Consider the following 22,419-nt stretch of genomic DNA (forward strand, 5'->3'; position numbering starts at 1 on the left):
GGATGGTACCCTTCAGCCACTAACCTCATACGCCACGGGCCAGCTGGCTGAGAGTGAGAGTGCTGCATTTGTGCAAGCACTCCAGACTGACCCTAACCTCGAGGCCCTCAGAAAACAGGCTTCTGAGCCCCTCACAGACGAGGCTACGTTCAAGGTATACTGGGAAGGTGGAAAGTTGTACAGTGAGCCTGTACACCCCACCGAAGGTGAAATGGGGATGGGTACCAAGTTGCTTGTGGTACCTAGTGCCTTCCGGGGGCATGTGCTGAAGTCCGCACATGACATTCCCCTGGCCGGGCACTTGGGGATCCACAGGACCCTTGATCGTATCCGGGGACATTTCTACTGGCCTCAAATGCGGATAGATGTGACGAACTACTGCCGCTCATGTACCATTTGCCAAAAGGTAAAAAGGGCTGGGAATCCCCGCAAAGCTCCCTTGTGTCCACTGCCAATCATAGGTGAGCCCTTTCACAGAGTGGCAGTCGACATAATTGGACCGTTGCCCACTCCCAGCAGCAGTGGCAAAAGGTACATCCTGACGGTGGTGGATTACGCCACCCGCTATCCTGAGGCCATGGCACTTTCCTCCCTGAGGGCGGACAAGGTAGCTGACGCGCTACTTAACATTTTCTCCCGAGTCGGGTTCCCTGCGGAGATGCTCTCTGATCAGGGAACCCAGTTTATGTCCGGACTCATGGAGGCCCTGTGCAAAAAGATACAGATGACGCACATTGTCTCCAGTCCCTACCACCCGCAGACCAATGGACTGTGTGAAAGGTTCAACGGGTCGCTGAAGCAAATGCTGACCACGTTTGTTGAGTCGCAAGGTGGGGACTGGGAACGATACCTGCCTCATCTGTTGTTTGCATACAGGGAGGTGCCGCAGGAATCTACCGGGTTCTCCCCGTTCAAGCTCCTGTATGGTAGGAATGTCCGAGGACCCCTACAATTGATGCGGGAGACGTGGGAGGGCAAGGGGGACCCCACAGATGTCTCTGTAGTTGATTACGTTCTCAGGTTCAGGGACAAGATGGAGTCCCTCACAGAAATGGTAACGGAAAACATGGCCCAGGCTCAGGCCAAACAAAAACTCTGGTATGACCGCACTGCTGGAGAGAGGTCATTTGAAGTAGGTGACAAAGTGTATGCCCTTCTTCTAGTGAGGCAGAACAAGCTGCAAGCGGCCTGGGAGGGACCCTACACTATAGTGCAACGGTTAAACCCTCTGACATACCTGGTGAACATGGGAGGCAGGAAACAGAAAAGCTTTCATGTCAACATGCTGAAGGCCCACCATGACAGGACCAAGTATGTGCTGCCAGTGTGCAGCCGGTTAGAGCAGGGAGAGGCAGACCTCCTGTTAGACCTGCTGGCTGACATACTAGATGTGGACAGCGACCTAAGCGTCAACCCACAACTCTCCTCGTCCCAGCAAGAGCAGTTGCAGGAGGTGCTGGGTCCATACCAGCACACCTTCTCCGGTGTCCCGGGGCGGACCAGTCTGGCAGTGCATAGGGTAGATACGGGCACCCATCCCCCCATCAGGCAATCCGCTTACCGCGTCTCCCCTGAGGTGCAAGCGGACATGCAGAAAGAGGTGAGGGAGATGCTGGAGCTAGGGGTGGTTCAAAAGTCCTGTAGTGCCTGGGCAGCCCCTGTTGTCCTGGTCCCCAAGAAGGACCAGACAACTCGGTTCTGCGTGGACTACAGGAAGTTGAACGCCATCACCACTACAGACGCCTACCCCATGCCTCGCATCGATGAGTTGTTGGATACGCTGGCGTCCGCCAGGTACCTATCAATCATGGATCTGAGCCGGGGGTACTGGCAGATACCACTTGCACCTGACGCGAGGCAGAAGTCGGCCTTCATCACCCCTTTTGGCCTCTTCGAGTTCACGATGATGCCCTTTGGGATGAAGAACGCTCCTGCCACGTTTCAGCGGGCCGTAAACGACCTGCTGGAGGGACTGCAAGGGTTCGCTGTAGCGTACTTGGATGACATTGCGGTGTTCAGCCCCACCTGGGAGGAACACCTCAAACACCTGTCCAAGGTACTAGAGAGGCTGGCCGCAGCCAATCTGACAGTTAAGCCGAGTAAGTGTCAGATTGGTATGACCGAGGTGCAGTACTTAGGTCACCGGGTGGGGGGGTAACACCCTGAAACCTGACACGGGAAAAGTTGACGCCATCCTGGCATGGCCTCGGCCTATCACGAAAAAGCAGGTCTAGGCGTTCCTGGGGACCGCCGGCTACTATAGGAAATTTGTTCCAGCCTATAGTACCCTGGCGAAGCCCCTGACCGATGCCACTAGCAAGAAACACCCCAAGGTTGTTAGCTGGACCCCCGCTTGCGAGAACGCCTTCCAAGCATTGAATCAGGCACTCGCGAGTGCCCCTGTGCTTCAAGCCCCGGATTTCAGTCGTCGGTTTGTTGTGCAAACCGATGCCTCTGACTACGGTCTCGGCGCAGTCCTCAGCCAGGTGGACGGAGAGGGAGATGAACACCCTATCCTCTACCTGAGCCGGAAGCTCCTGCCCCGAGAGGTAGCCTACTCCACAACTGAAAAGGAGTGCCTAGCGATCGTGTGGGCCCTACAGAAACTACAATCGTATCTGTACGGCCGCTCCTTCACGATCATTACCGACCATAACCCCCTCAGTTGGCTAAACCGTACTGCTGGGACCAATGGCAAGCTCCTACGGTGGAGCCTGTCATTGCAACAGTACGACTTTACGATCCAACACAAAGCAGGCAGCCGACACCAAAACGCCGATGGGCTGTCCCGGTGTCAGGGGGAACTAGACCCAACAGCGCCAATAGCTGCTACGGCGGATGTCTTGCTGACCACCCCCTACACAGCGTCAGGAAAGGGAGGTGTCACGGAATAGCCGTGAGAAACGCAGGTGAATCTAGAGAATTCACAGTCGCTTTCCTGATCGCTCCCTGTCGGATCTGTGTAGTCATGCAAGCGATCCGAAAATGACATTTTTGTGTTGTTTTAAATCCAGAGATCTGTTCCCCTGTGAGCCAAAGCAGTCCCCTCACCCCTCATGAATGCTCATTCCCCCTACAGCAGATGTCCCCATGAAAAGGACCAGGAAGCTGGCTCCACAGGGGGGGCCATAGAAAGCCAGACGATCCGGCACCGAGCACGGGCCATAAGAAAAGCATGGGTGGTATGATTTCCTGTCAGCATATGAAAACCGTATGTCGCACAGCTATAAAATTCATATCGTCTTGCTCGGTAAAATCTGGCCATCGTGCTGATATGAAATTCGTTGGGATAGACCGTCCGGTTATCGAGATATGAATCTTCTCAGGAGCCTGACCCGCTAGCTTAGCCGTGTCTGATGTCATATTAATCTGTATTTTCCAACAAGTCTGAAGCTGCTACCCCCCTAAATATAACATGTATGGTTCAGGAGTTACAGCATTTCATAAGTTTAGCCCTAAAATCTCACAGAGGGAATGAACTGTCATTGGTGGGTGACTCAAAGGGGCCGGCATTGCCACACCCTCAAACCAGCTTCATCAAAAGCACCTGGCCAGCAGGCGGGCATCGAGTCCTCCCATTCCATCCATATGAGAACATCCTGCTGCCAGCCAGAGGACATAGGGCTGGTGGCCATTTTGCTGAACTTTGAATGAAGCTCTGAAACAAAGGACACATGTGCTGGCGGCCATCTTGATTGGCCATCTCTTCTGTAACCTGGAACAAAGAATTCTGCTGAACTTTGATTGAAACCAAGAACTTTATGATTTTCCCACAAAAAGGACATCTTTCCAGGAACTAAGTATTTTTCTCCCTTCTTTTATTTTTTATACTGGCTATTACTGTTTTAATAATTGTTGATTTTAATAATTGTCTGTATATATTAATTATTTATATTGTGTGAATAAACGACTTTCTCCAAGTCATTCACTGTCCGCTACCCTGCTTATCAGCACACAGAACTGATCCCGGGTCTCTGAAGATACGCTACTGTTTGTTTGTTGTTGGCTAGACAGAATACCGTGTGTTTAACCGTTTTATTCGCAGGACTAGTCAGTCAGTTAGTGGGCTCCACGGTCCCATGGTAACCGCGGTGGTGGCAGTTTACTCTGAACCAGTGGGTGAAGTTGTAATCACCCGTGTCTCACAGGCTCCCTTCTGAGTTGTCTGCGGCTAATTCTTAACGGTTCCTGCGCATTGACTGCGACCAGAGTTCGCACGATCTGTGCGCTGGCACCGTTTAGAAGGCTAAGTGCGGTCAGCCACTAGGGCTCCTGTGACACATAGCACCAGTATAGGATGTTATTTTAATTTTTATTTGGTGTGCTTTGGTAGAGGGGTAGTCTTATACGGCGAGTGTATCCCAAACTCTATATTTTAACTGGAAAAGTTGGGGGGTTGTCTTATATGGTATTTCAGGCTTACCAATGCACTTACTCTGCTGTCGAAGGGGAAGCATGGAGGTGGGCCCCCATGAAGAGTGAGATAAATCAGGTACCACTACCCGTGGTTGAGTGTCAGTGCGGCTGTGGCTCCCCGACCATCACTGCGTCCGGGGCAGACACCCGCCTCGCCCGCCCCCAGAAACCATTAGAGAATAATTCAAATGTAAGCGAACAAACCCGCGTCATGATAACCGCGTCAATAATAATATTCCACAGAATTACTCACAACAGAGTTTTAAAACATTTTATAGGCTGTAAAGATCTGAAAATGGTAATTTGTTGGAATTGCAGCACTAGGAGGTCATATTAACTATAATCAAAATCTATTTTACTAAAAACAGGTCAAGTTATGTATTAACATAGGACCCCTTATTTGAGAGCAGCTTTGGAATTCTTGCATCCATTGAACTTGTGAGTTTTTAGAGCCTTTCTGCTTGAATTTCTTTGCAAGATGTCAGAATAGTCTCTCAGAGCTGCTGTTTGGATGTAAACTGCCTCCCACCCTCATATATCTTTAGCTTTAGGATGCCCCAAAGGTTCTCACTATGATAGAGGTCAGGGGAGGATGAGGGTCACACTACGGGAATGATTCACTAAGAAAAACAACAAGCCTTATCAAAGTTAACACACCTTATCAAAGTTAACGTGCCTTATCAGAGTAGAATAGCGAGCGCTACAAACCCGCAGGGGGTCAGGGCAGGACGAGTGGCGCTCTCGTTATTGCCAATTAGCAGGCATACGTTCGTAGCGCTCACTATGCTACTCTGATAAGGCGTGTTAACTTTGATAAGGCCTGCTATTTCAAGCCCAATGAGTTTATCTCCTTTTATGCCGATAGCTGCCTATGGTGCAGAGGTATTCCTTGCAGCAGGAGATGGTGCATTGTCATGCATGAAGATGATTTTATCATGGAAAGCATGGTTTTACTTTAGGTACCATGGAAGAAAATGGACAGTCAGAAACTCCACATACTTTTCAGAAGTAATTTTCACACCTTCAGGTACCCTAAAGGGGCTGAACAGCTCTCTCCCCATGATTCTAACCCAAACCATGACTCTGCCACCTTCTTGCTGATGTCCCAGCCTTGCTGTAACATAGTGGCCATCCACCATCCATCCATCCATCTTGACCATCCAGAGTTTCACAGCACTCATCAGTAAACAAGACTCTATGAAAATTCTTTTTCTTGTAGTTCTGGGCCCGATGCAGCAAATTCTGCTTGTGAGCACTGGTTAGGGGAGGAATAGAACTTTTATGCATAACTGCAATCCTCTGGAGGATCCTGCACCTTGATGTTCACAGGACTCTAGAGGCACCATCGGCTACAAATTCCTGCTTGCTGCTTCGTTATTGCATTTTAACAGCTGCTCTCTTAATCTGATGTATTTATTTGGTAGAACCCTTCCTCATTTTGCTTTTATCTGCATAAACTTGTGTGTGCTTTGAGTCAGCCACAAATCTTTTAAAAGTACGATGATCATTTGCCTTTAAAGTGAATCCGAGATGAACTTTTACTCATTGCATAATTGTTTTCCTTTCATATGGTTTATAGGGCATTCCTCAAGCCAAATACTTTTTTGTTTTTGTTTTAATACTCTAATTCCCTATAAACTAAACAAGCCTCGCCCACAGCTTTTCAAAGAACCTTGGGATTTTCAGACAGTAGCAAGGGCTTATTGGAGCTCAGTCTGGGCAGGAGGAGGGGGAGGTGTTACTAGCCAGAAATTTCAGAGGCAGAGGGGAGGAGGGGGAATTAGGTTTTCGCAGGCTGAGGGCTGGAGATGCAGATGAGCTAGCCTGTGTGTAATGTTTACAAACAGAACATGGCCGCTGTCATTGTATCACAGGAAGAAATAATCATATTCTGTTGAAGCTGTTTGCAGATAGATTTGCTGTGTAAACTATCAAAACTTTAGATAAGATATATAGACAAGTTACTTGTTATAGTTAGTTTTTCATCTCGGATCCGCTTTAACGGACACCCGAGGTGAAAATAATTAATGAAATAAACAATTGTATTTATCTTCCTTCTCCTAAAAAATGACTTTTTTTCAACAAAAGGTTTATTGAGCAAGAGTAGAAAAATACAAACAATGCAGAATTGTCAAGTAGTAGAAAGAAAAGTAAAATAGACAACAAGTAATAGGCGTACAGCATCCTATTCAGACAACGTATCAGAGAAAATAGATCCATAATATGAATGCACAAAGACTTAAAACTACAGCCCAGAAGCACGAGCTATGGAAGGATAAAGTGTTTCGACCAGGGGGACCAGATCTAATCAAAGCGGTCATCCTGCCCCAGTAGGGAAGAGGTCATTTTTTTCCATCCAGTGAAATTCAGACATCTTATGAATGAGGGAAGGATAGGGTATGGAAGGAGACCTCCATTCCTTGGCTATAATAGTTTTCGCTGCATTGCATAAGTGAACCAATAGTTTATTTTTAGATTTGCTAAGGGTGGGGACGCTTTTGCAGTATAAGGCTAACCATGGGTCTGGGAGGATATCAACATCCAGGATCGAAGAGGCCAAGTGAAAGCATCTGGTCCAGAAAACCTGGACAATTGGGCAGGACCACCAGCTGTGCTTCTGATCTGCGAAGCTGCCAGATCCTCTAAAACACTTGTCAGTAGGGATGAGGTGAGGGCGGGGTTCTATACCAATCATATTACAACAAATATAGAAGATTTTGCCAAGTTTAGGAAAACATTGTCCCACTTCTCTATCGACCAGGTGTCACCCGGCCTGTCTTGCTATTTAATCATAGCAGTGTTTTAAAACCTCATCTAATTTTTATACCATATTTCAGAATAGAATAAGGAAATAAGCCCTGGAGTATGGGTATAGTTTTGAAACTCTTTTTCTATGGGATTTGGGTCAATATCAACTCCCTCTTTAAGGCAGCTTTGCACAAATTGTATCATTTGTAGATATCTAAATAAGTAAGTGGGTAGGAGACTGTGCTTATCCCTAAAGCCGCATCTACACGAGTAGATGCGGCCGCGATGCTCCTTATCAATCGAGCCGCTGCTGTGGCTCGATTGATAAGATCCGACAGGACGGATCTCCGCACCGCCGATTCCCTGCTCGATCCCCGCGAGGGGACAATGGCAGGGAATCGTGCGGGAGATAAGCGGCGCCGGCGGGCACGAGCGGGGAATTGAATGCGGCGCACGCGCGGCGAGCGGGGACGCGGCGGGCACGCGCAAGAGGCCGCCGATCGCCACAACATCTCCCCAACATCTCCCCGTGTAGACGGGGCTTAAGGTCAGACCAGGGTAGAACCTCACCCTTCCCGATCAGATCTCTTAGCGTAGTAGGGAGGTGAGTGTGCTAGTTCCTCCAGGGGTGCCAATCGCATCCGGGAGGAAAATCTCTGTTTAGGAGGACAGGTTCCTTTCGAGAATGTTGCTTACATAAGCCAAGATCATGAGACTATTCTCCACTCAAACAGCGATTCAGTGATCACCGATAACAGCTGGGACTTGAGTAATAGGGGCTAAAAATGACTTTTTAAGATATTCCACAGTTTTATTTTATATTTAAATCTACTTTTTAAAGTTAACCTCCAGACTAAAAATCTACTCAGCAGCACTGAAAAGGCCTGGTGTTTATTTAACAGTTTCACAGCATCAGAACTTTGTTTTTCTTACCCAAGCGTCATTTTTAACTGCACAGAAGAAAACTGCTGGGGCATTTTCCCCTGATGCTGTGCAAAGCATGATGGTATTTCTGATGTTGTTGTTCTCGATGTGCTGTTTGGGCGCAAATTTGTATTTTTTTTTTATTTTGATTTTGAGATTTGAAGCCTAGCGTGCGCAGCTGGGAGGGGTGATCAGGACACAGGACAGTTGGAATTGTGTCTCATGCTCCCTTTCACCTCCTTTCAACCAAAAAGATGGCTGCCCCCATGAAATCACAAACATTTGCCTGTTGTTTTAAAGTGGTCTGTAACTCTGACATAACATTCAATAAAAATGTGTTTTCCTACTTTGTATTACTCATACAGTTATCATATTTGCTTTTGTGTTCACGTAATATTGTCTGTTTACAAATTACAAGTTTCCAACGTGTAGTTTTTCTTGCCCTGAAAGCTGCCTTTGCATTTTATTATTTTTCAATTACAACTGCTTTTTATTATATATATTCTGAACACTGTGTGTGCCTGAAGCAGAGACAGTTTCTCAGTGAGTGTTTGTTTACATTCCAGTGTTGATACATTTGTGTTAGTAAAAAAGATACTGTTATCTCCAGTTCGGATGCGGATTTGAAGCTGAATAGCAGGAGAAAGCGCTTTGTTTAACCATTTCAGTGATGTTCTGCTAGAATTTTTTTCTGGGATAGTAGCTTTCAAGCTGTGAGGAATCTTTTAGAGCAAAGTAGAAATGCTGGCTTTCAGACCACCTTAAAACAGGGTGGGTAAGAGATGATATTACCTATCTATTTTATTTAACATAATTAATGTAACCTAATGATAGTATGTTTGTTTAGGCTGAAGTTCCTCAAAATTTTTACTGTTTTATTATTTTTGCTCAATGACCCATTCATTGAAGTATGCCAGAGCTAAAATCTATGAACTACTTTAGCTCTTTCCTGCTCTCAGAAGTCATTTTCTGCTAGGAAAGTGTTTTATAGTTGCAATTTCTTAGCAGTCAGGGTCACATTGTAGTCTGACCCAATCCTGACTCAGACAGGAACTGCCACTTACATACCTGATGTTTAACTATTTCAGGCACAGAAAGAAAAAAAGGAACACAGCCTAGTTATTTGTGTGCTAGGCACTGTACATACACATGTCTATCTTATCAAGTCACATGTCACCTCTGGTATCCTTTAAGGTTTTGTGAACTATAAAGTTTGTCGGACTTCTGTAACGGATTAGGAACAGTTTGGATGCAATACATTTAATACCTTACTAAGCATAAATAAACATTGCCCTCTATCTAATATGGCCACCATCACTATTTTCCATCGTGAAGTGTGTGACCACCACCTCCACCTGTATACTTGCAGTGGTGCCAAAGCTCTGCACAACACTCAATCCTGTGGCAGGCTGCTGAGGTCGATGGTTCACTGTGGCCGCAGTACATCCAACTGACCAGAGGTCCTCTGTCCACCATGTCAAAGTACAGGTAGACTGAGAGTGAGAGATTCAACATAAGTCTTAAATAACAACTATCAAAGAAACTGTTGTTTCCCCACATACCAGGGCTGTGGAGTCGGTCCAAAAATCCACCGACTCCGACTCCTCAGTTTAGGATTCCACCGACTCCGACTCCACGACTCCGACTCCTCTAATTTGCATATTACAATTTTGTTGATTAAAAGTATGTAACATGAAATTCGTCTCTTAACTGCCAACGCTTAGGAATTTTACAAGACAACTGAAGTGAGAAGGATATGTAGACTACTATATTTATTCCCTTTAGACTAAAACTAGTCCTTGGTAAGAGTACTTGTAAAAAGGTACAAACCGGAACAAAGAACATCTATCAGGCCCTAGGCAATGTAAGTGTGAGTACATGTAAGAGTGATGTGCAGGTACTCTGCAGGGGAATGAAGAGATTCTTCCTCTATTACACATTCTTCATGCACAATCTGAACCAGGTTTATGGGTGACAGACAACACTTCTGTGTTCAATGTGCACAGCATTCTCAGTGGATTCCCTGCAGCTCTGCGGGGAGTGCATATGTAGAGTATAGTACTACTGTGTAACAAAGTAAACCTGAGACAGATGAAATTTAAAGTTTTATACATACCTGGGGCTTCCTCCAGCCGCCTTCAGGATAATCAGTCCCTCGTTGTCCTCCTCCACCACCTGGATCTTCTGCTATGAGTCCAGGTACTTGAGCCAGTCAGGCGTAGTGCGCATGCACACACTCCGCCGCCAGGAGCATACTACACCTGTGCAGCACTATTGCGCAGGTGCAGAATGTTCCTGGCTGTGGGAGCGGCATGCGGCCGGACAGCGCTGACTGGCTGAATTACCAGGACTCATAGCAGAAGATCCGGGTGGTGGAAGACAGTGAGGGACTGATTAGCCTGAAGGGGGCTGGAGGAAGCCCCAGGTATGTATAAAACTTTACTTTTCATCCGTCTCAGTTTCCCTTTAATTTGTAGTCACCAAACCAAATTTTAATAGCATATCAAATTATTTGATTTCATCAGCAAAGGGAGTGCATACATTTGCATAAATCAACATCAGTGCAGAATTATTTCCATCTCGTTGACCATCTCTATTAGTGACACAGCTACACATCAGGCTTTATACTTACAGCATAGATGTTATTTAGTGTATATAAGAGATTCCTGTGTACACATCATATATACAGTCACAATCAGATATGTACAGGATCTTCTCAAAAAATTAGCATATTGTGATAAAGTTCATTATTTTTTGTAATGTACTGATAAACATTAGACTTTCATATATTTTAGATTCAAATGCACACAACTGAAGTAGTTCAAGCCTTTTATTGTTTTAAAATTGATGATTTTGGCATACAGCTCATGAAAACCCAAATTTCCTATCTCAATAAATTAGCATATTTCATCCGACCAATAAAAGAAAAGTGTTTTTAAAACAAAAAAAGTCAACCTTTAAATAATTATGTTCAGTTATGCACTCAATACTTGGTCGGGAATCCTTTTGCAGAAATGACTGCTTTAATGCGGTGTGGCATGGAGGCAATCAGCCTGTGGCACTGCTCAGGTGTTATGGAGGCCCAGGATGCTTCGATAGCGGCCTTAAGCTCATCCAGAGTGTTGGGTCTTGCGTCTCTCAACTTTCTCTTCACAATATCCCACAGATTCTCTATGGGGTTCAGGTCAGGAGAGTTGGCAGGCCAATTGAGCACAGTAATACCATGGTCAGTAAACCATTTACCAGTGGTTTTGGCACTGTGAGCAAGTGCCAGGTCATGCTGAAAAATGAAATCTTTATCGCCACAAAGCTTTTCAGCAGATGGAAGCATGAAGTGCTCCAAAATCTCCTGATAGCTAGCTGCATTGACCCTGCCCTTGATAAAACACAGTAGACCAACACCAGCAGCTGACATGGCACCCCAGACCATCACTGACTGTGGGTACTTGACACTGGACTTCAGGCATTTTGGTATTTCCCTCTCCCCAGTCTTCCTCCAGACTCTGGCACCTTGATTTACGAATGACATGCAAAAGTTGCTTTCATCCGAAGAAAGTACTTTGGACCACTGAGCAACAGTCCAGTGCTGCTTCTCTGTAGCCCAGGTCAGGCGCTTCTGCCGCTGTTTCTGGTTCAAAAATGGGTTGATGCTTCCATCTGCTGAAAAGCTTTATGGAGATAATGATTTCATTTTTCAGCACGACCTGGTACCTGCTCACAGTGCCAAAACCACTGGTAAATGGTTTACTGACCATGGTATTACTGTGCTCAATTGGCCTGCCAACTCTCCTGACCTGAACCCCATAGAGAATCTGTGAGATATTGTGAAGAGAAAGTTGAGAGACACAAGACCCAACACTCTGGATGAGATTAAGGCCGCTATCGAAGCATCCTGGGCCTCCATAACACCTGAGCAGCACCACAGGATGATTGCCTCCATGCCACGCCGCATTAAAGCAGTCATTTCTGCAAAAGGATTCCCGACTAAGTATTAAGTGCATAACTGAACATAATTATTTGAAGGTTGACTTTTTTTGTTTTAAAAACACTTTTCTTTTATTGGTCGGATGAAATATGCTAATTTTTTGAGATAGGAAATTTGGGTTTTCATGAGCTGTATGCCAAAATCATCAATATTAAAACAATAAAAGGCTTGAACTACTTCAGTTGTGTGTATTTGAATCTAAAATATATGAAAGTCTAATGTTTATCAGTACATTACAAAAAATAATGAACTTTATCACAATATGCTAATTTTTTGAGAAGATCCTGTATATCTGACTTTAAAAATACGGGGACTGCTTTATTGAAGCAGCACAAGTAACTAATTTTGATTGGTTTATTTCATTTTTGAGGACTAAGCATAGCTATTACTGTATATATACTGTATATATACATTATTTTTAATGACTTTTATCTGAGAAATAAAACATTTTATCATATTTTCCATTTTAATTACAGTTACAAATTCATTAGGAGTCGGAGTCGGTGCATTTTTTCCCGACTCCGACTCCAGGCACCCAAAATTGCCCGACTCCACGACTCCGACTCCACAGCCCTGCCACATACCCATAGATCTTTTATCCAGCAACACTAGAAAGCTTTTCAAAGGTATGTCATCACATCCTATGTGAAAAAAATATTTTGTTTACCAGCTGTTTGTAAGAATTTGTATCAGAATTGGGCTAGAGGCTACAGCTTTACCATGTAGCTAGGTTACACTTCTCTGTCACTATTCACAGAGGAATAACTTACTGTTTGTTTCTACCCTGCCTGCTTTCTCACAGACCATATGAGAACAGCTGAGGGATTTTTAGATACAGAGAAGGATCTTAAAAGGACCAAAGAAGGATCAGTACATTTTCCTCACTTGGATGTCCCCCCGACCCCCTCCCAATTCAGGATGAGATCTCCCAGTCTGCAAACTGTTTACTTTGCACAGCGAGACAGAGAAAGAGTGAGACACAGGATCAGGCACACATAGCTGCAGCTGATGATTATTTACACACATTTGAAGCTATATGTCTGCTTTCTATCATTCTGAAGAGATTCTTGTCACAGTAGTATTAGGTACACACCATACAATTTTCTGTTAGATCTTCCGTTAGATTTACCTGCCAGATAGATTTTTTTCTAACATGTTGGAAAAAATCTATCTGGCAGGTAAATCTAACAGAAAAATGTATGGTGTGTACCTAGCAGCCTTTGATGAATTGATGTCACATGTGCACCTAGCATAACAGCCAGTGAAGATTGTTTCTGTAAGCTGGATGTGCTGGACACAGTCCTCCATAGTTATGCCCACAGTAAAAACTGTTCTCTGTAAATGTCATATTTTCTTCACATAAAACATGAAAAGATGAAGAAAAGCCTTTGTATTGCTATTTGCTAGTAATTACTGGAAATATATGTGGTATTTATTTAGTTAACTTTGATAGTTGTCCTTTAAAAAAGCTCTCCAGACTGCTAATCTTACAAGTAAACTTTGGAAAGTTTTTATCACAGAGTTCATGTTTACAGAGCAACTGCACTCCCAACTACACAAGCGTTGCCAGCTGAGTTGTTACATGGCAGACATATGCGCACTGAACTTCACGAGGCTGACATACAACTTCCATAACGTCCAGTGCCGATAAAAGCCCATACCCACAACACAATTTTTTTTAACTTTTTTTTTCGCAATGAACAATTTTTTCTTAATAGAGCGCAACATCGTTTAGCAAAAATTCATTAAACGATGGTTCACTTCGCATGCCACCCACATGGATCGTTCATTTTTGAACAACCGCCATGTTGGATTAAATTACGGAGGATCGTTACAACCCTCATTGACTTTGGCGGGTTTTGTTGCAATCGTGTAAATTATTGTTTACATGACCATTTGTTTTCAACTATGCTTGCAGATTCAGCCAGATGGATCAGGGAACGAGCTTTCGTTGGTGGAGATTCACGATCTATCTGGCAGTGGGTACTTAGCTTAAAGGGGAACTTCAGCCTAAACAAACATACTGTCATTAAGTTACATTAGTTATGTTAATTAGAATAGATAGGTAATATAATTTTTTACCCACCCTGTTTTAAAAGAACAGGCAAATGTTTGTGATTCATGGGGGCTGCCATCTTTGTCATGGGGGCAATCATCTTTTTGGTTGAAAGGAGGTGACAAGGAGCAGGAGACACAGTTCCAACTGTCCTGTGTCCTGATAACCCCTCCCAGCTGCACACGCAAGGCTTCAAATGTCAAATTCAAAATGTAAAAAAAAAAAAATTGCACAAAAACAGCAGAGCGAGAGCAACAACATCAGAAATCCCATCATGCTTTGCACAGCATCAGGGGAAAAAAGCCCGGGCAGTTTTCTTCTGTGCAGCTAAAAATGAGGCTTGGATAAGAGAAACAAAGTTCTGATGCTGTGATACTGTTAAAGAGAACCCGAGGTGGGTTTGAAGAATATTATCTGCATACAGAGGCTGGATCTGCCTATACAGCCCAGCCTCTGTTGCTATCCCAAACCCCCCTAACGTCCCCCTGCACTCTGCAATCCCTCATAAATCACAGCCACGCTGCTGACAAACAGCTTGTCAGAGCTGGCTGTGTTTATCTCTATAGTGTCAGTCTGCTGCTCTCTCCGCCTCCTGCAGAACTCCAGTCCCCGCCTGCATCCCTTCCCTCCCTGCTGATTGGAGAGAAGGGACGGGGGCAGGGACCGGAGCTATGCAGGAGGCAGGGGAGCAGCTGAGACTGACACTACAGATGTAAACACAGCCTCACAGCATGGCTGTGATTTATGAGGGATTGCAGAGTGCAGGGGGACCTTAGTGGGGTTTGGGATAGCAACAGAGGCTGGGGTGTATAGGCAGATCCAGCCTCTGTATGCAGATAACATTCTTTAAACACACCTCGGGTTCTCTTTAAAGAAACACCAGGCCTTTTCAGTGCTGCTCAGTCGATTTTTAGTCCGGAGGTTCACTTTAAGATCTTTAGTTGCTAAGACTGTTAAAGTGTAAAAATATAACAGAAAGCATATATTGATCTGAAACGCAGTGCTAGAGAAGTCCACTTTTTAGCCTGGATCTCTAGTTAACATGGAATATTGACGGGGGCAATACAAATATTCTAACTTGCTAGAGTGACAAGACAACGCGGACCTTAAACTGATGGACGCAGTATATGGCATACCAGTTGACTTGCACCTGTTACACAGCACTTGTTCCATGTTTCATTTGATGAAGGTCATGGTCATATAGTGACGGATGATGACCAGACTAGAGAACAGGAAAAAAACCTAACCAGACGTACTCAAACAGTCAGAAGACCACCTGTGTGGACAAAGGACTATGTGATGTTGTTAACTTGCATACTATTGCTTTGTGCTATAATTCTTTCTTAGTACTTTTGTATGGGGGTTCAGTGTTTACCGTATGGGTAGAGCTGCCTTGGTAGAGTTCCTGCAGTCTATTCACAGTTGCTGATAATAACTAATTACACACTTTGATCTGGCCAGACAAACACAGAACACAGAGCAGTGAATTTCATCAGCAACAATGTGGAATAAAGACTTTTCATTGCGTGTTGTGCAAGAGTTCAGGTCCGCTTTCATACAGGAATCAGTTCCAAGGCTTGTAATTACCGGAAAGCCTTTGTAAAACAACAGGAAACCACTCTCAATCTTCCTAGAGAAAATATTTAACTGCCATTCCACAGAGATGTAGCAGCTTCCTGCTTGCTGAACGCTGCATATCACAGTTTCTGGCAGCCGAGAACCATGCTGCTGCAGAACCACTGATGTGTGCACAGCCCCATTCAGTTGTATTTATTTTTCACGTCAAGGAGGCTGAAACACAGTTAGTGTGAGCCTAGTCTGTTAACATTTTATTTGTCAACAAAACATTAAAGCCCAGCTAAATACTGGCAGCAAGACTTAAAGGACTACTGTAGGGGGGTAGGGAGAAAAAAAAGAGTTGAACTTACATGGGACTTCTAATGGTCACCCGCAGACATCCTGTGCCCACGCAGCCACTCACCGGTGCTCTGGTCCCCACCGCCGGTTTACTTCTGGAATTTCCGAATTTAAAGTCGGAAAACTACTGCGCCTGCACAATACACTCCTGGTGACGTCAGCAAGAGGGAGGGCGCGGCTGCGCAGGCGCAGTGGTTTTCCGACTTTAAATTCGGAAATTCCAGAAGTGACCGGAGGCGGGACCAGAGAATCGGTGAGTGGCTGCGCGGGTACAAGACGTCTGCAGGGACCATTAGAAGCCCTGGGTAAGTTCAACTCTTTTTTTCCCCCTACCCCCCTACTGTAGTCCTTTAACTTGTATGGGCAATGCCCTCACTACTATTGTATCTTAGTATTGCTATATTTGCCATCTGACCCACTTATGTGTACAAGACTTTACTATAAAGTAAATTAAACAGTTATCTAGAGTGATCTGTTAAGGAGTTAGTAAGCCCCTGTAACAACATAGCAAAAAGTAAGTCAAAACAGAGACAGGTTACTGGAGTGCATGACATAGCAACTTGAAAGCAATACTTAAGCAGTGCAGAAAAAAAAAAGGGCAAGATACTCACCTATGGAGAGGGAAGGCTCTGGATCCCATAGAGAAGGTCCTCGCTCCATGCCATTATTCCAGCACCAGGCAGGAACAGTGAAGTTTTTTTGACCATGGAATTTTTTTGACCAGCTTGGTTAAATATGTCTTTGGCCCTTCCGAAGACGAGCGGATCCGTAATGTATGCGTACACACACACACACACACCCGTCCAGGCTTGTGCATGCGCAGTACGGATGTGCCCATGAGCGCTTCTGAAGACTGCCGAGAAGTCCCGAAGGTGCGTAACTTCAAAGTGGGACAGCGACGAAACAAGGGCACAGATCGAGGACCAAGAAGGCTCTATGAGGTTCAGATCCTAACCTTTCCATAGGTGAGTATCTTGCTCATTTTTCTTTTTCTGCATCGCTTAAGTATTGCTTTATGGTCCAGGAAGATCAGGCAGTGCAGTCGACTCTTGCCTGAGACATTCAAAAAGTCAATATCTCCTGAAAGGAGCATCAAATGTGCAAACAAAAGTTATGGAATGTGTTTTTGCGACGGGAACTGGGGAACTCAACAATAGTTTTCATTTGGAAAAATAGTTTTCATTTGGAAAAAAAAAAAAAAAAAAAGAATTCCTGAGTTTAAGTACACTTTAAGTGTGCCTAGCGCCCTATTTATATTTTTATTTTGTGAGGTCCCATGATTTGTAAATATGCCTCTAGGTATAATAATATATTTGTAGATTGGGGGGCATGACAGAGAAGGGAACAGGAGAGGCACAATTTCTGTTAGGCAAGTAGCTGTACAGAGGCGCCAAAAGGATAAAATATGCTAAAATGTTTAAAATATTTCGGGTGGCGGCGGTGGACCGGCCACTCAGAAATAGACTCCATGCGGTCGCTTAAGATAAAGACAATTTATTCACACTAGCCGACCTGCGGCATAGCATACGCCGCATAAGAGGGTAGAGGGCAGGAAGGGGGTATTGGGCACAGCGGCGGGGAGGGGGGGTTGAACCCCCCTCACCTGGGTCCCCCATGTGCACTCCCCCCCCAGCTTAAGCTCAGTAGCAGCCGCCACTATTAGTAAGAGGCAGTGGGCGGGGATGACTCACCTCTTCCGTGTTCCATTGTGCGTTCCACTGTCGTCACTTCCTGCAATGCCGCACACTGTATTGTTGTAATTTGCCTTTTTAAAACAGAAGGAAATCTTCAACAATTCAGCTATAAGTGAACATTTGTGGTTACCCACAATGTACTGCTACTGAATATGCAAATTACCTCTTTTGCCTCTTGGTAAGCCAAGCAAGCATCCAGAACCACTGGTGTATGGCAAGCCTATAGCTTTACATTTTACACAGCCATATCAAACCCACGTGAGAGCCTGTTTCAGACAATTGGTAATCATCTGTACATGGCAAGAATTGATATGGCTGTATGAGAGAGGGCTTGGACCAGTACAACAGAGTAACCAAGCAGCTCAGGGTGACCCAAACCACTTGGAAAGTTTAGGGGGATAAAAGGGACCAAAAAAAGCCCTCCTACTAAACAAAAGCAAAGCTTGGTGTAATTTTCCTTCTTAAAACAGAAGCAAATCTGCAATAATTCAGCTATAAGTGAACATTTGTGGTTACCCACAATGCACTGCTACTGAATATGCAAATTATCCCTCTTTGCCCTTGGTTTGATATGACACTACTTCTTCTTCTTGCTTGGACCAGCCCCTTCTTCTTGCTTGGACCGGCCCTGGGGGCAGGGCGCTACTTCTTCTTCTTGCTTGAAGGTTGAGGCACTTACTCTATTATATATATAGATACTCCATGAACAGAACCGCAACGCGTTTCACGGGTATATTCCCGCTTCCTCAGGCAATAAACAGACAGGAGTACACAGTACAGTCTCAAGGTCACGAATAGCGCCTCTGTGAACTCTGTGAATATACCCGTGAAACGCGTTGCGGTTCTGTTCATGGAGTATGTGAATAAATTGTCTTCATCTTAAGCGACAACATCGAGTCTATTTCTGAGTGGCCGGTCCACCGCCGCCACCCGAATATTTTAAACATTTTAGCATATTTTATCCTTTTGGCGCCTCTGTACATCTACTTGTCAAGATATCCACGCTTGGTGGTTGGAAGGGTGACAAACCCTCCTTTCCTTCTTCAGAGAGCGACATCTTAACCACCTTAGCGGTATGGACGAGCTCAGCTCGTCCATTACCGCCAGAGGGTGCCGCTCAGGCCCTGCTGGGCCGATTTGGATGAAATAAAAAGCAGCACACGCAGCCGGCACTTTGCCAGCCACGTGTGCTGCCTGATTGCCGCCACTCTGCGGCGGTCCGCCGCGAGCAGCGGTGAAAGAGGGTCCCCCCAGCCGCCTGAGCCCTGCGCAGCCGGAACAAATAGTTCCGGCCAGCGCTAAGGGCTGGATCGGAGGCGGCTGACGTCAGGACGTCGGCTGACGTCCATGACGTCACTCCGCTCGTCGTCATGGCGACAAGGTAAGCGAAACACGGAAGGCCGCTCATTGCGGCCTTCCGTGTTACTTCTGGCCGCTGGAGGCGATCAGAAGAACGCCTCCGGAGCGCCCCCTAGAGTGGGCTTTCATGCAGCCAACTTTCAGTTGGCTGCATGAAATAGTTTTTTTTTTAATTAAAAAAAAACCCTCCCGCAGCCGCCCTGGCGATCTTAATAGACCGCCAGGGTGGTTAATCCTGAGTGGGGACAGGTCTAATCTCCCCACCTGCCTATATAGTGGTTGCCTAAACGGTAACCCATGTTTGTAAGTATAATACTTACTCCACACTAATTCTCCCTGATCCAATACATACTACACTATATTGGGCTCTCGGTTTCTCTGTTTTACAATTTCTGTTAGAACTGGAAAGAGGCAGACATAGCTGGAAGGAGGTCCAAGAGGAGTTTAAATTCAATCCATCAGTGTCTCTCACGCATTCAGGCATGACAATCACAGCCTGTGGTCAGTGGTCACAAGGGTTTATATTTCGGATCAGTGAATAATGGCGCACAGCGCCTATGCATAAAAATGGCGCCGCATTAAAAAGATACGCTTATCGCTATTTATCGTTAGTACAGCATAATAATGGCGCACAGGGAAAAAAAAACAAAACGGCACACACTAACGTTATTTATCAATAGTGGCACACACTAACGTTATTTATCAATAGTGGCACACACTAACGTTATTTATCAATAGTGGCACACACTAACGTTAGTTATCAATAGCCCCCTACGTAAGCCAAACTGCAGACGTTATTTAACTGCAAAATGGTGAATGGATTTCATGTAACACTGTCAAGGTTAGGGTTAGGCACCACCGGGGGGGGGGGGGGGTCTTAGGGTTAGGCACCATCAGGGGGGTGGTTAGGGTTAGACACCACCAGGGGGGGGTCTTAGGGTTAGGCACCACCAGGGGGGTCTTAGGGTTAGGGATAGGTAAAGGGAGGGTTCTGTGTGAGAGTAGGGTTAGGTATACTTACAGTACAATATACACCACCAGGGGGGTGGTTAGGGTTAGGCACCACCAGGGGGGTGGTTAGGGTTAGGCACCACCAGGGGGGGTTAGGGTTAGGCACCACCAGGGGGGGGGGGGTTATGGGTTAGGGGTAGGTACAGAGAGGGTTCTGTGTGTTAACGCTAAATAACAATAAGGCTTTAACGGTAAATAGCAATAAGGCTTTAACGTTAAATAGCGATAAGCGGCAAACGGATTAGCGGCAACACCGTGCGCCATTATTCTCAGGCGCCATTTTCAGATGTAAGCTTATATTTTTCTTCTGACATGTTCCAAAGCACTTTGGACAGGTCCTAAATTCAGAGATTGAATTTTGAATGGAATCTTATGGGCGGGTGCAAATCATTTAAATGCAATCTATCCTATTGATATGTGTTTGAAGTGCTTTGCAGATTGTATTGAGCTTAGTGAGTGGCTGTGATCAAAAAACACAAATTAACTGGCCATTTAGATATAAATGAGACATCCAAAGGCAAATAGAATGGAATTCAAAAGCAAATAAAACACCTGTTCATATGAATGTTAATGCAAGAAAGGCAGGCCAGCAGTGCAGTGCTCTCACCACCAATGGCCTTAAGGGCTGGGACCCCCACTATGGGCAATTTGTAGAAGTGCAAATCGCCCGCGAATTGAATAAAGTGCATTGATTTCCCAGAGCGATCATGATTTGGCTACTGCAGCCACTGATGCCATCACACTGTGATCGCTACCAAACAGCATTTACTGCTAGTGGGACCACCCCAATCAGGATCCAATGGCAAAGCGCTTTGCCGATCGCCTGCAAAGGGCAAATGCTGTAAAAGCGCACCTTGTGGGTCCCAGCCATAACACTGCTTGCTTGTGCCCAGAAACAGCCCTGTAGCCAGTCATGTCATGTATGGTACACATTTGTGTGGGGATTTCAGACCTGCAGCTGACCACACCGAAAAATCTATCTTAATATGCACTGCCTGAAAATGTAAATCTGGCATGCAGTGCTCTATTCTGTAAACTGATGGATGTTAAGGAGGGAATCTTAAATAGGAACTATAGTGAAAATAACATAATTAATACAATTGCTTATTGTTTACAATAATCATTTATAGATTAGTCAGTGTTTGCCCGTTGTAAAATCTTCCCTCTTCCTGAGTTACATTCTGAAATGTATCACTGGTGGTGACATCTTTAGCTCTGCCAGGTGATCTGTACCAAATATTCATTACTGAGAGTTCTATGCACAAAGGGAGATACTGCTTGCTTGGCAGTTGGAAAAAGCCATTGTCTCCCACAATGCAATGATGTTCCCAGACAGCAAAATGTAATCACTCTGTGGGAGGGGTTTCACCACAATATGAGCCATACAGACCCCCCTGATGATCTATTCGAGAAAAAAGTTAACACTTTTTCTCATGGGAAAGGGTGTTTCAGCTACTGATTGGGATGAAGTTCAGTCCTTGGTTACAGGTCCTGTTTAAGTGAACCTACAGAACGAACAGGGTAACCCTGGTTTGGAGATGTCAGAACTACAGGTTCTGAATAGTCTTGTTCCCCCTCCACAACTGCCAACAACTACCTTCACCCCAATGTTTAGCATCCCTATAGCACAGTAGGGTGTAGGTGAAGGGAAAAATGAGTTATGAATAGCATTGAACATCATTGGCCGGAGTTGGCCCTTAACATACTGGCAGCTCTGCAGGATAAAAAGATGTAAACTCGCAGTGACAGCAGCGTTTAAAGCAGAGAACGGATATTTTAGCGACGGCACTCACTCCTGGGACTTTATCGGCCTGCGTTCATCCACGGCTGCGCCTTCACATGTCTACGTCTTCAGTAACAATCGGGTTATATCAGGGGTCAGTGAGTTTTAGCTTCTAGCCTTTTCAGAGTCAACTGCAAAATGCCCAGAATAATGAAAGGCTCAGCAGTGGCAGCGAGGATCCCGGGAATAAAACACATCCTGATCGCAGCAGTCACTTCGTGTTTGCGCTGTCGCATCCCTGCGAGCTGAACGCATGCCAAATGCTATAACAGAAGGCGGCATATGAGCTCCACCGCGATGACACTAATAAGGAAATTAGGAAGGGCCCAACAAATGCCATTTGTGTTAAATCAATAAAGCTCGCCCCGCTTTTTTTTTTTAAGCATGTTTTTTTTCCTACTAATTCTCGTCATTCTTTGGGAACGCAAAAAAATAGAACAGAAAATTATCTTTGCAAACAGTTGGCAGCTCTGATTCTTTTTCCACAACGTAATTAAAAACATGTTGTGGTGTCTACTTAAGACAT

Source organism: Hyperolius riggenbachi, chromosome 12, assembly GCF_040937935.1.
Source record: "Hyperolius riggenbachi isolate aHypRig1 chromosome 12, aHypRig1.pri, whole genome shotgun sequence".
In the NCBI taxonomy this organism is placed as follows: domain Eukaryota; kingdom Metazoa; phylum Chordata; class Amphibia; order Anura; family Hyperoliidae; genus Hyperolius; species Hyperolius riggenbachi.